Source organism: Rattus rattus, chromosome 13, assembly GCF_011064425.1.
Source record: "Rattus rattus isolate New Zealand chromosome 13, Rrattus_CSIRO_v1, whole genome shotgun sequence".
Lineage (NCBI taxonomy): Eukaryota > Metazoa > Chordata > Mammalia > Rodentia > Muridae > Rattus > Rattus rattus.
The window spans coordinates 58800900-58817237 of NC_046166.1; positions in this window are offsets into that span (position 1 = coordinate 58800900).

Here is a 16338-nt window from a genome sequence, read left to right on the forward strand (position 1 = left end):
GCAGCTTAGATTCTCTACCAGGCAGCTCGCCTACTCTGAGACTCCTCAGAAGTCTGAGTATATAACCTTGGACAGGTGTGAGTCTCGTCCATCTGGCCAGTTTCTATGACTTCCGAAGCTAATGAGTCTTTCACTTCCTAAATATTAACTAAGGTCCATATAAAGCTTCCTGAGCCTTAAGGAGCTTCCGCCCATCATGGAATGCTTCTGTTTAGATGAAACTATATAATAACACTAGCCTATGGGAGAAGGCGGACTTCAGGCCAGTGAAAATACATGCAAAGTAAATATGATTGCCATGAGGAACTGCACACTATGAGCTCTACGCACACTTATTACACACATGTACACACATAAATAGCAAAAAAAATGAAGATAAAAATTGAAAAATCCCATTTTTTTGTTTTCAAAAGGTATCGATGAAGTTTGAGGATGTTAAACAGAAGAAAAGATAGGTTTATTCATATTAGGAGCTGACATAAAATCATCCATAAAAATAAGCTTTATTAGGAAATGGCTATATATATATATATAGTGCATTATAGGGGAAGTATATCATAGTATAGGTGGTATGAATGGCCTTGGCGTGTAAGAGAATTATATACACTATTAGTTTAGCATGAGAGTAGGAGACATAGACTCCATGGGTAGCAGGGCAGAATAGGAGATGACACTCACACAGACACAGACAAACACAAAGGGGGAGGGGAGGGGCAGAGGGAGGGAGGAGAGGGGCAAAAGGAGGGGGCAGAGGGAGGGGGGGGGGGAGGGGCAGAGAGAGAGGGAGGAGAGGGAGAGGGAGATTCTTTTTCCAGCTGGTGGAGGAAAACTTGATCATAATTCAATGTCAGTTTCCAGGTAAGCAGAAATAAGGAATGAAGTTTGTTTACAAATTGCTATTTCATCCTTAATAAACAGAAACCAAAGCAGCAAGGGTTTGTCAATTCTTTGTCTTGAGCTATGGGTAGATCTAGACTTAAACCTTCTAGCCCATGATCTAGCAGAGTTCCAATGAGCCTTTCCAAAGGGATGGTCAAGTAATTTTTGATAGGCACAGCCTACATAGTAAACTTGTTCTGGTCTTCTCCGCATTCAGAAATTGAAACTTTCTTGCAATACCACAGCCAGAAAAAAAAAAAAATGAGGTGGGGGAGAGAACCTGGCAATTGTACAAAACTAGATCACATATTTTCCCTTGGATGATCTGCTTAGCCACCTGACTAAGCATAGGCCTAATAACTGTCCTTTATCATGAGATGCTGGAAAACTCCCAAGAGATCAAGTTCATGTCTATTAAAAAAATGGTGACCTACAGTTGGGGAAGAGTTTATGGCTCTGAACTGAATTGAACATAGCCAGAATAGATGGATACAACTTCAGTTATATGTAGCACAGCTGCACACGGACCCCGTCCCCCACTTTCTGCCTTCCCGCTGAAGCCTCCGAAAGAGAATTACAAGTCACACAACTGTAGGTAGAGCTTGTGGAGAGCTTCACACTTGGTCAACGATGCACTTTCAGGTGTCTATTAATGATCTGAATTGTCACAGTAAGCCTCAGAAATCTTAGATCTAGAGATGGACAAAAGGAAGTTCAGATGCTGCTAATACACTAACACAACTCACCTCCCCACCCCCAACCCTTGCATTCCATTCCAAAGTTTCCATTGTTAAAGATAGCTCCCTGTTTAAAATTGAGTCATGGTATCCTGAAGCCTTGGTTCTAGAGGCCTGCCCCCTTAATGGCCTCCAGTAGCTTGTAAGTATGGTAGATGTTGGAGTGGGCCAACTCAAAGTCCTGAATCTGGGCCTGGGTGGCAGCTGAGTTGGTCAGCCTGCCAGGTCTGCCCATCCACGCTACTATAGAGCCAGTTGAGCCAGCTCTCTCAAGCACTGCCAGGATAAGAAGCAGAACCAGCTCTCCCAAACCTCTATGAGGGTTCAGTATTGATGGCACAGCAGAAGCTAGAGGCCTTAACTATACCGATGAATCCTGGCAATGGAGATTTGCAAGTAAAGCTATTTGGACAATAGATACAATAGATACATCATGGCAAGCCACAACCTCCATAGCAGGGTAATTCTCTGGTTGGTTGGTCAGTTGTTTTCTTGTTTGGTTGTTTGCTTGGCTTTTTTGGTAGGTAGGTAGGTAGGTAGGTAGGTAGGTAGGTAGGTAGGTAGGTAGGTAGGTAGGTAGTTTATTTGGGATGTGAGGTTACAAGAGAGGAGGGCAGAAATGGAAGGACTGGGATATGAGTGGCACTGGAGTGCAGGATGTGAAATTCACAAAGAATTGCCCTACTGGGGCTCAGAGAGGCAGAATGAAGTCTGGAATGGAGGTCTGCAGCCCATATCTTCCTGTGCTAGACCAGAAAGGGAAATAGTGGATCTCTTTATCTAATGCTGTGGTTCCCTGGAAACGTGAATAGGAGCCCAAGGTCTAAGCTTCCCCTCAGGGCATCCATATACCTGGCAGGAAAGGACGTTTTAGGTGCAGCTCTTTAAGACAAAGCCCTTCCCTGTAGTGGTCTCTAATAAAGCAGCTCTCTGAGACATATTCTTGCTTGTTCATACTGGTTTATTTGATCGTAGATGTAAATGCACACACTTTATTCCGGAAGAACCAGGGATTGAATATGTTTTGCAAAAGGAATACCCAGGAAGGGAAGCTCCTTGGGTAAGGGCTTGGGGCCATCTAGACACCTCATTAGCATAGAGAAGAACTCCAGGTGATTATGCTAAGTGACCCAGTGCACATGGTCCTCAGTGGGGCTGTTGTGGTTAAGTGTTCCAGAGCAGGTAGAAGCAGGTAGGAAATGGCTCCACTCCTGCTGTCCTCGGTTCTGAGATTCCCAGGGTTTGAGCTCATTCAGCTTCAACTTACCATTTCTTATGCCTGTCTGGTAACATGGTCCACATACCCTATGAAGAATCAATAAAAATTATCAAAAAAGGAGAAACCTGAAATCTAAGTGGACCAAAACAGCAACTGTTACAGCTAATATTTAAATGCCATTTAGGCTAGAATCTGTGTTAACAATAATTTGCATTTTTGTGACAAGGAAATACAGTTTGGAGTTTTGCCTCTGAATATGAGTATTTGTCTAATCACCTCGCTTGTAACATCTTTCTGATTATCAGAGAGGGAAAGGAACATGAATATTTTCAATGCAACAGCTGTACGTCAAATGTCATTTTGTGACTGGAATCTTTAAGTGGAAAAAATATGGTTGAAAGAAATATTTCAAGGTAAAGCCAAAGTTAATACAGAGTAGAATAAAATTTATGCAGAAGTTACTTTCCATTATCATCTCATAAAACGAGCACAACGTACATTGATCATTACCTATAAAAATCCCAGGAAAATGGCATCTGGGAGACCACATCATCTCTCATTTTTGGTTCACCAGCACTAAATGGAATAGCCCCATTTCTGTTCAGCCACAGATGACAGACAGTCAGTTTGTATATGGGGATGCTTTGCAAATGAGGATACCTGCTAACACCGAATGCCACTCTGTGTAGCTAAATGCTCTGCCTCTGTGCCAGCAGCAAATGTTTTCTGAGTGGTTTACTTTAGCTCCACTATGTTTCTTCCTCCTTCCCAGACAATCTTGCTCTCTCTCGGCTTTCTGTCCTCCTTGTGCATGAGTGTTTAACTGGACTCATTGAAGTCAAACTTACATAAGAAATAAATTCAGTCTTCCTAAAGAGCTTGAAGCCAAGTGAACAGCAAAGTGCCAGGACTTGGCAAATGGTTAGATTGTGTGAGTACTGGGAAAGGACCAGAATCCGGGTACCTCCTACTGCTTTTCTTTACATCAAGGACACATCAGCATCCTGTGACTTGAGCCAGAATCATTTTGAAGTAATAATGATGACATTGATGATATTGAACCGTATTATAAGAGCAATAATTATAGCAACAGAGATTTAAGGAGAAGTATGAAATAATGCCTTATTTGGATTGTATTCTGTAAAGAACCATAAGAAGCCGCACTGATACGTTTAAAAGATGAAACTAGTGGTAACTGGCCTGAATTAGCAAGTGGTACCGCTAATATTGACATCCATGCCCTTCGATATTGGAGCCTGTCTAATAAATATCGGAGTGCGTGCTTCCATCATCGCTGTTTCTGTCCTACAACTTTACTGCCGGTCACAAAGTCAGATGAATTTTACTGCCAGATGACGTTGCCTTCATCTTGGTCCTCTCTCCCTGGGACTGTAGCAACTGATAGGTGCCACGCTGGCTTCCTTTCCACTGATCTTTTTCTCTTCCAGCCAAGCTTCGAGATTGCAGGGCAACAGTACTGGAAAATGAATCTCTCTATACCGCTGCCTTCTCCGAGCTGCCCTAGGACTCCTGCTCACTGCAGAGACAGAGTTAGAGACTTTAATAGGAGTGCAGCATTTCTCTCATCCCATCCTGTGCCGCATCTATACCACCCATAGATCCAACGAGCCTCCTTGCTCCCTGGTTAATTACTCTGTTTCTTCTGCTTTACCCTTCCAGTTCCCATGCTTGGCTTTCTACATCTGGAAAATCCTTTTCTGTCTGCCATGCCTCTGCCTGAGCAGTGACCTCAGTTACTCTGCAGGGTGAGGTCAATGCTCTTCTATTCTCTCATAGCTCTAGGGTGATCATATGGACTGGAGTTCTTTGATGAAGCTGCATTTGTGTTGAAGAATTATTGCCTAGTTAGAACTTTATGATTGAGGAAATATAGAACATCAATAGTGAAAGTTATCTTGGGCTAAATGTACTCCTCTTAATAAGTATTTGCAACTAACTGTTATCAGAGGACTGGAAAAATCACTGGTCACTGGTTTATGCGCCCAAGGTAAGGATGGCTCTTCCTAGGGCATCTGCCATGACAGAGAAGCTGCAGTGCATGAAAGAGGTCTGAGCAGCTTTTTGCTGAATTTTTAGTGAACTTCTTAAGAAGAGAACCAGAAAAACAACACAGATCAAGCCACCTTGAGCCTCTCCTTACTTATGATTTTATGGAGGCAGCTGTGAAAACTTTCGGCCCAGATGTGAGCTTTGGGTACAAAAACCTATATTGCATCTTCTCATGAAACAGAGTGATTAATAATTAGGCAGACTCTATTATTGTTGTTCTTAACTTTCAGTCAGTCAAAGGCTATTCTGTGTGCTCCCAACATATAGATGTTTGAGACAGGAAATAACTAACCAAATTCGGTAGGTTGAGTTGACCAGTTAGCTTTCATTATCTTTGAGCCAGGAAGTATTTACTGTCATTGTTTTACCTTGTGGCTTTGTGGCTAGTTTAAGCTCATCTTTAATTTCTTATTCTTTTAACTGAGTAATGAAAAACAATTTGCGATCTACTTGCTTACATTTTAGCATCGAGAAATTGTAAAGTATTAACCCCGTTCATTCTCTTATTCCATATCTGGCCAAACCACGTCTGTACCCGACCTAAGATCTTTGGAACTATTGAACAAAAGTTAGAACATATTGTTAAACATTATGACCCACTATATTCTACTCTACCAAGCCTAAAGTAAAGAATTAATACCTGAAACCTAAAAAGAAAATGTCCTGCTTTACTATAGTCCTTTCACCATAATGCCCCCACTAATATTAGGTAAATGCATTGACTTATTTTTGCTGTATGACCATACAATTTCATATGCTCTTTTTCAGAGTAGAACATTTCAGTCACTGTCATATGACTACATATTTTTTGGCTCTAACTCACTCATAAATCCTTAGAATGAACTACCTTGTGTTGCTTTTGGAGCACGGGCTGTGCTACATCGATACCTGTACACAGCTTAGTTTGCTCATTCTAAAAATCTATCTCTTGAACCTTTTATCAAAGGGCAGCTCTTGGTCGTCTTTTTTCAAACTTCGTAGTCAATGAACACATTCCTAATCTTTTTTTCCTCTTGTCAAAACCCAAGCTATATGTGAGAGACAAATGAAGGAATGTTGAGAGCAGTTATATTGCTCATGTCTGGATCTTACCTTGTCTTTCCCATTCACAACAGAAAAGAGTTGTAGAAACGTGCATGTAGACATGGGTTCATTCTAGACTATGTTCTAAAAAGTATTCTCTTGCTGATGACTCTTATAAGTATCAAGACATGCCTTTTCTGGTCTGAGTGTGCAGAACAGGAAGTTGTTGAAGCACTCACTAAGTCTATCCACATCCATTGCTCACCCATTAAGTTAGCATCTCCACCAAGTATACTGTGGATAATTAAAACAACCTCTTTTTTCAGCTAAGAAAACTACAGACCATAGCTTATATAAACACATGGAAATCATATATGGCAAATAAGAGAATATGTTATTTGAAATATATATTGTCCTTGTTTCTTGTTTGTAATTCCTAATATCCATTGAATATTCAAAATTATTTTTGTCTGTCAACGAGATGACTTTCCCTAGAACACTCTACATTGCTTCAGGATGAGGAATGGCCACCAGAAATGCCAACGTAAGAGTAGAAGATTAGACTTGATGGACCACTGCCCGAACTCTACAGAGGGATAAGAATAGAAAATGAAATTGTCCAGAGATTTGATTAAACATGCCTCTCTAAAGATGAATTCCCCAAACCTACACCATTAAACATTAAAGAACTTCAGGATATCTGAACAGTATCAGACCCTTCACATTAAGAAAGGAATGAAAAACTCCATGTACCTCGCCCACACTTTGCCTTATTAGTTGTTCATCAGTATCCTTGATAATAACATCTACAATAAATCATTATGCCTAGGTATTTCCACTAAGTCTACGAGCTTCCCTAGCAGATTAATTAAAATTTAAAAGGGGACAGAAAAGTCTTCATTTATTACTGGCTTGTCAGAACAATGGGTAAAGCAGACTGAGCCCTTAATTGGTACTTGAAGTAGACAAGGCAAAAAGCTATTCTAGGGTCTAAGTTTCAACTTGCAGGATGTGCTTCTATCTCCAAGTAGTGTCAGTTATGAAATTGTCTGGAGGATACCCAGATGGCATCTATTATAGAGTTAACTTCTTGCTGTTGGGGTAACATTCACACCTTAGACGCATTGAATTGATCTGTGTTTTGAGAATATTTTTAAACAAATGAGTCTATTTATCCCTGAGACAAAATAAGAAATATATAAATCAGGCTGCCTGGCAGCTGAGAAATATGCTCAACTCTACCTTACCTGTAAATAAAAGCACTTGGGTGGGTATTCCAGACAGCTTCTATGAGCTCCCAAGATTTTCACCTTAACAAGTTCCACTTCAAATAGTCATAGGGAGTGACTATTTTAGGGGGAAACCCCTTTTAAAGTTTGCGCAAGGAAATAAATGGAAAGGAGAGTCAACAAAAATTCCCATGATCATAGAACTGAGTATTTCAACAGATTTCAAAGTTGGTAGTAGTAGAGCTCTATCTAAGCCCCTTGTTTCCTGTCACTACAAAATTTGGTCTTGGTTTTGATGTTGCCAAGCCTGTGTTTCTACAAAGATATGTGCAACGGAAGTCTGAACGAAATATTAACCAGCAGAAATTGCTAATAGATCTTCAGAGTATTTTTAAAGACGACAAGCTAAGCCTTCTACATGGAAATAAGGGCAAAGTAATTGGGATTCTTAGCATGGTCCTGGGCATGGCCAAGGTATCATCTTAGTTGTACATAAGTATTCAACCTGGATACCATGGGGCCATCACTCTCATATTACTGTCTAAGAGTTTAAATGTTATTAAGCTGTAATTAATTGTAGCATATGTACAAAAATATTGAAAACTGCAGCCCAGGCTGGCCTCGAACTCGTGATCCTCCTGTCTCTGCTTCCTTCAGCAAATCCTACTGGCATGCAACACCAGAAGAATAGCCTAGTAAGAGCACCAGTGGAAGGGGAAGCTGTTGGTCCTGCCAAGACTGAACCCCTAGTGAACGTGATTGTTAGGGGGAGGGCGGTAATTGGGGGAGGATGGGGAGGGGAATACCCATATGGAAAGGGAGGGGGAGAGGTTAGGGGGATGTTGACCTGGAAACCCGGAAAGGGAATAACAATTGAAATGTAAATAAGAAATACCCAAGTTAATAAAGATGGAGGGGGAAAAAAAGAAAACTGCAGAGATTAGCACAGCCTCTGTCTGATGATGACATTCAAATGTGTGAATTATTCTTTATTACACAATAAAATACAAATAAGACACACCTCAAGCTAATCCACGTTTTGAGAACATGAGGAAAACAGAATACATTTGCATAACTATTATGAGTTACATAGCCTGTGTTCTCACCGGAAGTACTTAGACACACTTCTGATAAGTGTTGATCTCTGACCTCACCCTTGTATTGAGAGGAGTTTGGAAAAATGGTAGGACAAGCTCAGCTTCTGCCTGTGCCTGCTCTGTGACTGTGAACAAGACATTCAATTACTCATGTACCTCGAAAAATATGAAGAGAATGGCACCTACATAGTTAACCTTCTGAGAAGATGTTCTTCCCTCCAGGACTTTCCTGTACTTGACAAGAAGAGTATAAACTCCTTAAGGGCTTTGCATACGCTATCTTTCTAGTTTGCCATGGGTTCTCGCCTCTATCTATGTGTGTCTGTGCTCATTCACTGGCGCATTGACTTTCTTGCCAGCCAGCAGCTACAGACAAGAAGAAATCCTGAATGCCTGGCTCCATTTACTTTGAACAACTCTTTTGTATACTCTGTGCTGCACACGTATCTGTTATTTTTCTATTGTTAATGCTGCTGCCATTTCTATGAGATCCCACAGAGCTTATAATGTCAATATGGGGACTCTTCAAATCCTATCTCCTGGCATGCTTCAGCCAGCTGGAGAGATGGGGGGCAATGTATTGTATAGTTCACAATGAACCTCACCATGACCTTATCACACCATTCTACCATTTCCTGCCCTGGCTTTCCAGGGTCTACAGAGTAACATCAATTACAGAGCAGAACACAAAAACCTAGTTAAAAATGTGCTTCATAACAAGGTGATGCATATCTGAGACAAGGCATCATTGAAATGGATGTTGGCTAAAGCTAGCCTACAGTAATGTCTCTTCTATCTTGAAATTTCAATATTCAATCCCAGAATATTTGCTGACAATAAATGATACTTCTCAGAAACTTTCCAGAAGACTGTAAGTTAAAACTTCAAAATCAAGAGGTAAATAGTCAGTGTAACTGGTCCAAACAACTCATGAGTTAGAAGTTATTTTGAATGCAATTCTCTGAATCCACAAGAGCTCTTGTGTGGGCTACCTCAGAAACACCATTAAAAGATTTGAATTTTGGCCCCAGAACCGCCATACTTATTCAAATTAGATCAGCTCAGAGTCAAACTACTTTTAATATATTAGAATTATTCATGGGAAGGTAAAAAAACAGTTGTGTTATTTAAAAAGACATTTGAACACATCTGAAATGGTGCCTGTGGGGCCTTGTATAGAGCTTCTAATCCCATCCTATACTAGGTGAACTTGTAATTTTTGAAAATCATGGGTTCAAATAGCCACAAAACTTTAAAGGGCATACAGGAGAAAAAATCAAAGTAGTTACAACTGGGAAAGTCTCACAGCCACAAAACTTGTAAAAAGAGAATTTAGCTTCTGTACTTCAATTTCCTACTCAGTTTCTCAAAACTATCCCCTTCCTGTCTCCAATTCTTCACCTTGCATTCATAATTCAAACCATTCCTACCTGATTCATCTTTGCATCACTCACTACAACCAAATCCACCACTACATTGCATAGCCACCTCTCTGGAATTCTCACTTAGCATCTACAGCACAGGGGCAGCCACTTTCTTCATTCCAAACGTTGACTTTTGGACTCTGGAACTTAGATGCCTATGGCTCTGTTTCTATATCTCACTTGTCTCCTTTGTGTCATCTTGTCTCCACCTCACTAGTTCTGTCCTAAGATCTCTTGATTCTTTAGAGAGTTCATTCACTCCCTTGATTTCAGTTCTATCAAAGGACTAAGGCCATTTAACCACTTTAACTGCTGGGCTGTAGAGTCACAAATTCTCACTGGCATTGATCACAGACATCTCCTTGAAAGGTATCCAAATGCTGGAATAACAAAAAACCCAGGATAGCAAAAACTATACTCAACAATAAAAGAACTTCTGGGGGGAATCACCATCCCTGACTTCAAGCAGTGTTATAGAGCAAAAGCCATAAAAACTGGATGGTATTGGTACAGAGACAGCAGATAGATCAGTGGAACAGAATTGAAGACCCAAAAATGAACCCACACACCTATAGCCACTTGATTTTTGACAAAGGAGCTAAAACCATCCAATGGAAGAAAGATAGCCTTTTCAGCAAATGGTGCTGGTTCAACTGGAGGTCAGCATGTAAAAGAATGCAAATCGATCCATTCTTATCACTATGTACAAAGCTTAAGTCCAAATGGATCAAGGATCTTCACATCAAACCAGATACACTCAAACTAATAGAAGAAAAAGTGGGGAAGCATCTCGAACACATGGGCACTGGGGAAAATTTCCTGAACAAAACACCAATGGCTTATGCTCTAAGATCAAGAATTGACAAATGGGACCTCTAAAACTGCAAAGCTTTTGTAAAGCAAAAGACACTGTCATTAGGACAAAACGGCAACCAACAGATTGGGAAAAGATCTTTACCCGTCCTATATCTGATAGAGGGCTAATATCCAAAATATACAAAGAACTCAAGAAGTTAGACTCCAAAGAGCAAAATCACTCTATCAAAAAATGGGGTAGAGAGCTAAACAAAACATTCTCAGCTGAGGATTATCGAATGACCAAAAAGCACCCAAAGAAATGTTCAACATCCTTAGTCATCAGGGAAATGCAAATCAAAACAACCCTGAGATTCCACCTCATACCGGTCAGAATGGCTAAGATAAAAAACTCAGGTGACAGCAGATGCTGGCGAGGGTGTGGAGAAAGAGGAACACTCCTCCATTGTTGGTGGGATTGCAAACTGGTAGAATCACTCTGGAAATCAGTCTAGCAGTTCCTCAGAAAACTGGACATTACACTACCTGAGGACCCAGCTATACCTCTCTTGGTCATATACCCAAAAGATGCTCCAACATACAACAAAGACATATGCTCCACTATGTTCATAGCAGCCTTATTTATAATAGCCAGAAGCTGGAAAGAACCCAGATGCCCTTCAACAGAGGAACGGATTTAAAAGAATGTGGTATATCTACACAATGGAGTACTACTCAGCTATCAACAACAATGACTTCATGAAATTCATAGGCAAATGGAATGAATTAGAAAATATCATCCTTAGTGAGGTTACTCAATCACAGAAACACACACATGGTATGCACTCATTGATAAGTGGATATTAACCAAAAAGCTCAAATTACCCAAGATGCAAACTACAAACCACAGGGAGCTCAAGAAGAAGGATGCCTAAAAGGCAGATGCTCCCACTCCTTAGAAGGGGGGAAATATGCATAGGAGGGGATATGGAAGCAAAGTTTAGCGCAGCAACTCAAGGAATGGCCATTCAGAGCCTGACACACATGTGACCCATATATATATATATATATATATATATATATATATATATATATATATATGTATATATACAGCTGCCAAAACTAGATAAGATTGATGAAACTAAAAAATGCATGCAGAAAGGGACTGGATATAGATCTCTCCTGAGAGACACATCCAGAGCATGTCCAATACAGAGGTCAATGCTAGCAGCAAACCACCAAACTGAGAATAAGACCCCCTTGGGGGGAATTAGAGGAAGTATTGAAAGAGTTGAAGGAGCTTGAAACCCCATAAAAACAACAATGCCAACCAACCAGAGCTTCCAGGGACTAATCCACTACCGAAAGACTATACATGGACTGAACCAAGGCTCAACTGGGTATGTAACAGAGAATAGCCTTGTTGGGGCACCAGTGGAAGGAGAAGCCCTTGGTCTTGCCAAAGTTGGACCCCCAGTGCAGGGGAATATGGGGGAGGGCAATAAGGAGGATGTATAAGGGGAATACCCATATGGGGGAGGTGGACGGGAGGGGATGGGGGCTTATGGACAGGAAACCGGGAAGGGGAATAACCTTTGAAATGTAAGTAAAGTTGTATATAATAAAAAATTAAAAAAAAGAAAGGAAGGAAGGAAGAAAGGAAGAAAGAAAGAAAGAAAGAAAGAAAGAAAGAAAGAAAGAAAGAAAGATAGATAGATATCCAAATGCTACTTCATCATCTTCCATATAATCTGCTCCTACATTTTAGTTACTCCATAATAAACAGTGTCACTCTCGGCATATTTGTCCAATATGGAAATCTAGGCATCCTTGAATACTCCAAAATGCCCAACTACTCTCTCTCCTCTTCTTCTCTTCCCCAAATTTAATCACTGATACGGAATCACAATGACTCCTAAGTGTGTCTAACAGCTTCTTATATTCCCCACCCCCACCTACAGTCTTAACTCCAGCTAGGACCTCCTGTTTTTCTAGCATTATTTATTACCCCACAGACACTCATTTAGCAAGCTTTAAATCAATCACTCTTTCTGAAATAAAAATTATTAGTTCCACTTTTCACCATCCTGCAGCTGTGACTTTGATAAATTCAAGTACTGTACTTGCCTCCAAAACAAATCACAGTCTAACTCCTGCTGAGTCCTGAGACCCATCTTGTTATATTCTACCAAAGTCTCCGTTTAAGCATTCTTTGTTTCTGTGGCCTCACCATGGTCTTCAGAATTCTACATAGTTCACTTCCTGAAGAAGGTGTCTCCCCGGGTCCTGGCAACCTTAGCACCTATGTGCTCCCAGAGCACCCTTGCTCTCTTTATATGAGCAAACATTACACTGCCCTTTTACTTTTTCTATCTCCCACACAGAAAGCAGTCTTTAAAACAACAGAACTCTGTTATATCCCTTAACTACATACTTAGCATTCAGTGACAAATCCCCAATGAAAGAACAAATGGATCATCTCTATATAACAAAGGAGGATGTGCCTTAAAGCAGGGACTCATGAGAGTTGGCATTTGAAATGTATAAAAAGAAATGGGAACAGAAAAACTGTAGGGAATTGAGTTTCCAGAATTAAAGTGATTGTTTACCTTGTCATTGGACTTATATAAAACAAGATAAGAATTAAGTATTACTCAAATCAGCACATAGATATTTAAACTGGCAATAATTACGTTGAACATCTGGATTCTGGTAAGAGAGACTGCATGGTAGGAAGGAAATGCTAAAGGTACCCAAGATCTCCCAATGTGAGCCCTAAACCTTTGGTTGGAAGAGCTTTCAATCAGTAAGTATTCAAGAAATACTAATATGTTCTAGATCTGAAGGATTCAGAAATCTAACTATTATGAGTTCTTATTTACTAGGCTTACAGCATTGAGATCTAAGCGATCACTAACAGTAATAACAGCAAATCACTACACTGATGGCATGCACAAAAGCTGGGAAGGGAGAAAGCACCGAAATTCCATACAGAAGAGAACCATTGACACTGATTTGCAGAAAGCTATCCTGGGTAGGTAAAGGCTGAGTAATGAGGAGAAGCAGGACTTAATCTGACTGAAAAGACAAAACTTTCAGGGTACAAGGTAGAGGATGCAGTCAAAAATTTTAAAAGTAATTAAGGATAGATGTGAATCCAGAGCCTGATTCTTGGAGGAGGGAGGAGTGCTTGTCACTCAACACACTCAGGGGTCTGGAGGTAAGTAGCCCCTGATTTCTAAAGAGATTAATATGGCCGGAGAGATGGCTCAGCAGTAAGGGCACTGGCTCCTGCAGTTCCGCGAAATCTAATGCCTCTTCTGACTTCTGTGGGAACAGCACGCACATGGCGTACATACACTCATACAGAACAAACATCAACATATAAAAAATAAAAATTTAGGCGCAACTTTAAACCAAATAAAATATAGATTTTTATAAGTATTTTTTGTATTGCTAAATAGTTTTGTAACTATATTATGAAAATAAATACAATTAATATAACCAGATGTTACCTTTTTGCAACAATTTTACTCAGTATATGGCAAACTAGAGAGATTATAAGAAGCAATAGTCTGGGAGTTTAGATAACACTAAACATAAATGGCTCCCTTCTACAAATGACAGCTCCCTCCCTCCTCTCACTTTGATGGTAGTGGGTGGCTTGGGGGTGATCTCGGGTTTAAAATTAGAGAGCCAAGGTACCACCTCCAACCCCACAAATGCTGAATTTTCTCCCATCTGGTACCTTAGCAAAATTATCCTTCCACACAGACTGCAAAGGTCAAACTTCTGAATTTCGTGCATGGGGTGAAAGGCAGCTCTGAGGAAAGATAATGAAGCAGAACATGGTGAAGAGAGCAAGGAGCTCGCTAATCTTTAAAATGACTTTGTGCTAAGGAAATCCTCCTGCCAGGTTTATCCTGTGCCTCCAGGGCCCTTACCTAGACAGAGGGTGAATATATTTTCTCAGAATATTGTTTATGAGACATTAAAAACTTTGTAAATTCAGAGCTTTTAGATCGACGCCTTTGTTAAAATGTCAATACGAGAACAGCTGGCTTATCCCCTTTCCTGGGGAGGAAAGGCATTCCTGACTGTTCCTAGCAGATCTGTCATTTTTTCCTCAAGCCAAGTGACAAGTGAGTTATACAGAGGGGCTCCAAAAAGTTCAAACCATATTGCATAGCAGATGCTCAGAAACGATTATTCAGAGAGTCTGCCTGGGCCCCCCATTGCCCTCCGATTCCCTTGAAGCAATTTATGACCTACTCTCTCTTTGCATCATTTACGGTGTGACCACATTAATCCAGAAGATGCATTAACCTCACCCCTATTTCAAGTCTTTTAAAACCCTCCCCCAGTCCCCACACCATGCCACCATCTAAACGCAATACGTCCTTTGTATATTGTCTAAAGCAGATATATATTAGTTCCAAACGACCAACTTGATACACACTGAACCCTTACCTAGTCCACGAGTCTATTCTTCTCTGGTTTTGCTCCACCATAAATTCTCCAGCAGCTTTCATTTTTTTGAAGCTAATGATCTTTCTTCTTTCTATTTCCTCTTACTTCCCAATCTATCTCACCTTAAAGTTCACTTGGCTTAAAAGTAACGGGACGCTCGCCCTATCTGATATTCTCCAGAACATCTTGAGAAGCCCATTGAGACATGCTTCGTTGTAATTCTTCAAACAGTGAAATCTCATCTTTGACATATTCAGACCACAAAACACTTTGCATTTATACGTCACGTTGAATTCATGATTATTACCTGCACCACAGCAAATCAAGTGAATTAAAGTTAGAAAAGTCTTATTAGAACTGAGAGTCCTCCCTCCGGAGCTGTGTAAGAATGTTACTTATAATTCAACATTTATTAGGGTTTTGGAATGGACTGGCTTGTTACAGAACAAAGATCCAGGGTTAGTTTTGCTGCAAGTTATTTACAATAACTCACCATCACCCTGTCCATTTTTCTCTTTAAAGGGCTACAGAAATGGAGCTTATAATTCCACAAACAAACATCGCATGGCTTGTTAATTTTCTTAAGAAAAATATCTTCTGGTATCTAGCCTATACAATTAGTTGGGGGAAAAAGATTGATTTACTCTAGCTTAAGAAGCCAGAACAAAATAAATGCCTAACATACAAAGGCTGACAACAAGTTCTTTCAGAATTCGTTCTATTTTCTTTTCTATCTTTAAGCAGTAAGGAAAAAAAAGCAATTCCTAGGCTATACTTTTTCCTACTCTGTAATAATTGAATGGTGTACAGACGTCTTCATGTTTTTCTGAACTCCTCTTAGTTTTTGTGAAAATACACTGATAAATATTCTATGACCTAATGAATGACACAGTCCTTGGCAGATGAAAGGTACACAAAGATATATTACAAGGTATAGAGTAAGTGCTAGTCTTCAAAAAAAGAATTAGTTTCTTGAGGTAGAATCTCACTATGGAGCACACTCTAGGAAGAAACTAATCATCCTCCTGCCTCAGCCTCGCAAACACTGAGGTTACACATGTATGCAGCTATAGCAGACTTGGATAAGCTTTCTGATAGCATGTGTTTGTGAAGCGCTAGGCTCACCTTTGTGTTATCATGCTGAACATACACCAATAATTTGAATATTCACTATTTTAGAGAGTTCATGATTCAAATCTACTATCTCCAGCAGACCAGAAAAATAAATAGATTTTAAAAGCAGAAAATTTAAATTATCTGACATTCGTATCAGAATTTCATTTACCATAGAAACCTAATTTCAACTAATGTATGATATTGTCTACTAAGTAGGAAGTTTCGAAATCAAATGGGCTCAGATTATTGGAGAAGAATGACAAGAATGAGCAAGATAGT